Source organism: Glycine soja, chromosome 1 (genome assembly GCF_004193775.1).
Source record: "Glycine soja cultivar W05 chromosome 1, ASM419377v2, whole genome shotgun sequence".
Lineage (NCBI taxonomy): Eukaryota > Viridiplantae > Streptophyta > Magnoliopsida > Fabales > Fabaceae > Glycine > Glycine soja.
The window spans coordinates 29933837-29940520 of NC_041002.1; positions in this window are offsets into that span (position 1 = coordinate 29933837).

The following is a 6684-nucleotide window of genomic DNA, read 5'->3' on the forward strand; positions in this document are numbered from 1 at the left end:
CTTGCCGCCCAGCTTGCCCAAGCAAGCTGGAGGCTTCCTCTAGAAGCAACCTTGCTCGCCCAGGCAAGCTGGTTGCTTCCTGTTGAAGCTTCCTGATGGGCAGTGCTGAAGAACACCCTTTAAATTGATCAATTCACCCCCATTTTGAGTTTTTGGCTTATTTCCTTCTGAAACGTCGTGAAATCTTATGGATCACGTGGCAATGAGTGTTAAGCAGCTCAACTCGGCTGGCAAGAATCTAAATGTTTGCAAATAAACGTCCCCAGATGAAATTAGGGTATGACAATAAGCAATAAAATAAAATGCCTATTTGTTATTAGAATTTATAGAGGAAGATTGCATCATCTATAATTGGTACAAAGTTATAATCCTTTTCCCCCTTCAATGTTCATTCCATGATTTAGTTAAGGGTATACCGTTGTTGGGTTTTTCCCAATATTTGTAATATAATCTATTTCAACAAACTAACAAAAAGAGAAAAAGAAAATCAGATAACCTCAAATAAAACTAAAATATTAATACCAGTTCTAAGATCATATATTCATATATAAATGTACCCAAAAAAATATATTGATATATACAAAAATCAAAGACACGGTAAAAATGGACAAGTCTCAACTATAGCGCATGTGCCATGCATGAATATAAAATCTTAACTACATTGGCCAATTCTTAAGCAACAAAATTATTGTATGTGAAGCTCTAGGTGAAGAAGTGCTCTTAGGTTTTTCTGGCTTATTTCTATTCAGCAACATCCTACATTTTGAATATAGTGTGCGTCATAGAATAATCAAGTATCAAATAAAGATGCAGAAACAAAAGGTATGAAATTTTAATTTAGTTATATAACTGCTACGTACTTCAAATAACTCATGGAAAACATAATAACATAACAAGCAAGTAAAGCTCCTTGGCTCTCATTGAATCTACACATAAAGCCTCATCAAATTAAGAAACTGCTTGCTTCCCCTATAATATATTTTATAAGACAAATACCTCTAGTCAAAGTTTTTCTAGACACATATCGGTGAAAAACCAGCTAGTCTTTGATAATTCCAGTATTGCTTCATTTATTTTGGATTAAGTATCCATTCAGTTGCTCCACTTTAAATCCTTATTCCACATGACAACTTAATGATTAGAGTAAAACAATAATATCATCATTTATCCTTCCAATCTTATCAAGCCGCAAAGTCATCCATTGAGTGAATAATCTAATGGAAAAAGGGAATCAGAAACAACAACGATGATACTTTCCCATGCTTCATCCTCACAATCACAAACTCTCATGCAAACCAATGGATAATCCCAAAGGTTCCACTGTAACTTTTTCAAGTATGAGAGGACAAAGTCTGTCAAGGATCATTACTAAATTTAAAAAGATATATTAAAAAATGAGTTACAAGTTAAGAATATAAAATTGAAATCCCCCAAAAGAAAAAGGATATCACCAAATCAAATAATATAAATCCCATATCATACTTCATGATATCCTGTGTCAAACTTCTCTCAAAACTAACACAATACATAAATAACTACCAACATTTATTTATTCTACACTTCACAAGCATATAACCATTTAACCCTTTTAAAACCACAGATTTGAGGACTGTCTTTTGTCTCAAAGTTGGACCCAAGCCCAAGTAGGGTTGTGTTAGGCCCTCAACAAGAATGTAAAGCTAGTCAGAATCTCAAACATGAATTACTCAAGACAGATTATATGTGCAATGTACTAATGCTAAGCCATTACCATAAATTAACACATCGTACAACTCAAGTACAATATAAAATGAGTTAGTGAAACTACAACAACATTGGGAGGTAGTGTTAAATGAGTAAAGGTAGGTCCTCACATTTTTGTGGATGGGTGTAAGTAAAAAAGCTAGTCCAAGAGTGCTTAGTAAGGTTTGGCAATTGAAATATTGGTACTTTGCCATATATCATTGGACGTAACAGACATCATGATTCAGAGAAGGATTTTTTTCATTCAGAGAAGGATTAACATCATGTTTCTTCAAGAAACTAAATATGTTAGAGATAAAGATAAAGGGCTAAACCCTAGGAATTAAACTTTGGTACAGTGGGAAAGTTAAAGGAAAAAACAACTTACATATTATAGTGGTTCAAGGCTTTCCACAAAAAGAAAGATTCTCATGGGTGATTTTGAGTTTTGGAGATCTAAACAAGGAATGACACAATGCAGTGCTCTAAATTCACCCACATGAAACATGCAAACCAAACATCACACCACACAACAGTCCCAATAACAGAATCAACCACACTATCATATTTCAAAAGATTACAAACAATTTCTACATTGGAAAATTAACAAACTAATTCACCATTGAAACAAAATCAGAAAAAACATGCCTCACGAAGTTGGTGTGCATGCCGAGACTACAATGAACGACGGAGCAATCGGTGTAGAGAGAGATCTTATACGTGACGGACGCTCGGGTAGGGTTCTTCACATTGCAATCGAAACATATCTGAAGAAAAATTAAAAAAAAGCCGTACAAATTCAAAAATCAAACGCAGAAGCACTGGTATTGCAGATCTAAAACCAGATCTCGCAAATCAGAAACCACAAACAAAATTTTCAAGCTATATAAAATGAAATCACAGAACCAACTGTCGCAACATGCCCTTTTGCGGGCGTGCGAGGTGAGGCTCACGGGTGCGCTTTCCAAAGGAGGAAAGATGCGTGGAGTCGCCACCAACATTTATTTGTAGAAAACGTCGGAAAAACCGAAGGACACCGGTCAAAACGAAAATTCTAAGTTCGGGAGTTGTATTTACGTTTGAGGAAGGTATTGGCACCTCTCACGTTTGCCTCAGAGGACAACAGCCTACCTTTTAGAATTGTGAATTTGTGTTATCTTACCTTTTATTTTTGAGGTCGACAAAAGCGGGGCTTTTGCTCCTACGTACCCTCCATCGAAGAAGAAATCAGACCTACGTAGTTCTTTTCTTAAGAGTGAATCAGGCGATTCTTTTTTACTTGAAAGGGGATCATTTTAAGGCGTTGGACCTTAAAAATGATCCATTTAACTTGATAAGGAAAACTGAGATGATAAACTTTCAAACCCTTTTTAGTGACTTTTTTGTGGATGAGCTTGACTAGGCGAATTGATTTTAGCCTTAGTTTCACTTTAGTTATTTAGTCAATTCGATTAAGAATGAGAAATCCCAAAGAGAAAACGTCCGATTGATTTTTTTTCGCTTCATTTTACTAAAAGGTATTTTTATTTTATTATCATATTATTATTTTACCTCTTTTTTTTATTTCCAATGTGGTTACGGCACGACCGAACGGTCGGAATTCATTTTAACAGAAATTAACGAATATTACAAATCAAATGATCGGTGGAAATTTATTTTATTTTTTGATTAGGCGAGAAATGACTTAAATAAATGACTGAAGCACGTCAAAAGGGGGTACAGAAAGTAAATGAAAACGAGAATAAAAGTACATAAAACAAATGGGGACCACCACAGGTACATAGAATGAATTGAAAAACTTAGTTTGGGGTACTTACCAGTTGAAGATCGAAAAAAACGAAGAACGAACGGTGAATATCGAAGAACAGTTGAAAATCTTCGCGTAATTACCCACAGAAACGTTACGGAAGCGCCTCGGCTTGGATTTTCTTCACGGAAACAATTTTCCTCAGCAATTTTAAGAGAATAAGAAGTGCCAAGAAGGCTAGACCCTTTCCTCTTCACTCCTCCTCCTATTTATAGCAAAATAGGGGAGGAGCTTGCCACCCAGCTCGCCCAGGCGAGCAAGGTTGCTTCCTCCAGAAGCAGCCGCCTTCTGGAGGAAGAAACTAGAAAGCCCAAGTGGGCCGGATTGCTATTTACACCCCCTTTTTACTTAAATGCACCCCCCTTTTACTTTTTTGGCGATTCATTTTTCGTAACGTTACGAAACTTTACGAATTTCGTAACGATACTTATTTTCTTTCCATAAGGTTACGAATCCTTACGGATCATGTATTTACTCTTTTTTATCTTTCGAAGACGTTACGGAAACTCACGGATTGTGCAACAATACTTCCTTTTAATTTCCGACGCGTCTCGGGACTCCACATATTGTGCAACAAAGGGTGCCAGGTATCTCGAAGCGGCCAATCAAAGGTTGCATGCATCAAGTAATAACCCCCGGACGAAATTAGGGTATGACAGTTGCCCCTCTTTACTTACCTTTTATCGGGGGTAAGAGGAAAGTAAAGATAAAAACACTGATTTCGTCCGTCTTGCCCTTTCCGTGATTAGTCTATGAGGACTCTCGTCTCTACTCCTTCTTTTTTTCTGCACAAAACAAAATAGAAACAACAACAAAAAACAACAATAACATAATATACATATGTCATACCCTAATTTCGTCCGGGGATTATTACTTGTTCACATGCAACCTTTGGTTAGCCGCTTTGAGATACTTGGCGTCCTTTGTTGCACAATAAATGAAGTCCCGAGACGTGTCAGAAATCAAAAGGAAGCAGGCTAGCACAATCCGTGAAATTCCGTGATGTGGCGGAAATCGAAAAGAGGTGTTTTTGCGTAATCCGTGAGTTTCCGTAACTTCTTCGAAAGCTAAAAAAGAGTAAGTATATATTCCGTAAGGATTCGTAACCTTGCGGAAGGAAAATAAGTATCGTTACGAAATTCGTAATGTTTCGTAACGTTACGAAAAAAGAATTGCCAAAAAAATAGAAGGGGGGTGCATTTAGTAAAAAGGGTGTACAAATAGCAATCTGGCCCACTTGGGCCTTCCAGATCCTTCCTCCAGAAGACTGTTGCTTCTGGAGGAAGCAACCTTGCTCGCCTGGGCGAGCTGTGTGGCAAGCTCCTCCCCTATTTTGCTATAAATAGGGGGGAGTGAAGAAGAAAAGGGTTTAGCCTTCTTGGCACTTCTCCCTCTCTCGAAATTGTTGAGGAAAATTGTTTCCGTGAAGAAAATCCAAGTCGAGGCGCTTCCGTAACGTTTCCGTAACGTTTCCGTGAGTAATTACGCGAAGATTCTTGACCGTTCTTCAAGATTCATCGTTCGTTCTTCGTTTTCTTCAGTCTTCAACGGGTAAGTACCTCAAACCGAGCTTTTCAATTCATTCTATGTACCCGTGGTGGTCCACATTTTGTTTCATGTATTTTTATTCTCATTTTCATTCGCTTTTTATACCCCATTTTGACGTGCTTAAGCCATTTATTTAAATCATTTCTCGCCTAATCTAAAAATAAAATAAATTTCCACCGATCGTTTGAATTGTATCATCCGTTAATTTCGGTTAAAATGAATTTCGACCGTTCGGTCATGAAGTAACCACGTTGGAAATCAAAAAAGAGGTAAAATAATAATATAATAATAAAAAAATGTCTTTTAGTAAAATAAAGCAAAAAAATCAATCGGACGTTTTCTCTTTGGGATTTCTCATTCTTAATTGAATTGACTAATAACTAAAGTGAAACTAAGGCTAAAATCAATTCGCCTAGTCAAGCTCATCCACAAAAATAGGGTTTTGAAAGTTTATCATTTCAGTTTCTTACCAAGTAAAAATGATCTTTTTTAAAGTCCAACGCCTTAAAAATGATCGCAATTCAAGTAAAAAGAATCGCTTGATTCACGCTTAAGAAAGAACTACGTAGGTCTGATTTCCTCTTCGATAGAGGGTACGTAGGAGCAAAAGCCCCGCTTTTGTCGACCTCAAAAAATAAAAAGAAATAAAAGTTAAGGTAATACAATTTCCACAATTCTAAAAAATAGGATGTTGTCCTCTGAGACAAACGTGAGAGGTGCTAATACCTTCCTCAGGCGTAAATACAACTCCCGAACTTAGAATTTTCATTTTGACCGGTTTCCTTCGGTTTTCCCGACGTTTTCCACAAATAAACGTTGGTGGCGACTCCGCGCATCTTTCCTCCTTTGGAAAGAGCACCCGTGAGCCTCGCCTTTGCTCGCCCGCAAAAGGGCACGTTGCGAAAACATATATACATGTTCGGCGAAGGAATCAATCCGGAACATAACAAACATCACATTTCCCAGTCAAGAGGGTCCACCCTTGACGGTGAAGAACACATTGGAAAATGGAGAATTCAATCGGGAAAATAACAAAGATCGCATTTCCCAGTCAAGAGGGTCCGCACTTGACGGTGAAGAACACATTGGAGAATGGAGGAATCCAATCGGGAAAATAACAAAGATCACATTTCCCAGTCCAGAGGGTCCGCTCTTGGCGGTGAAGAACACATTGGAGAACGGAGGAATCCAATCGGGAAAATAACAAAGATCACATTTCCCAGTCAAGAGGGTCCGCTCTTGACAGTGAAGAATACATTGGAGAATGGAGGATTCAGTCGGGAAAATAACAAAGATCACATTTCCTAGTCATGAGGGTCTGCTCTTGACGGTGAAGAACACATTGGAGAATGGAGGAATCCAATCGGAAAAATAACAAAGATCACATTTCCCAGTCAAGAGGGTCCACTCTTGACAGTGAAGAACACATTGGAGATTGGAGGATTCAATTGGGAAAATAACAAAGATCACATTTCCCAGTCATGAGGGTCCGCTCTTGACGGTGAAGAACACATTGGAGATTGGAGGATTCAATCGGGAAAATAACAAAGATCACATTTCCCAGTCATGAGGGTCCGCTCTTGACGGTGAAGAACACGTTGGAGAAT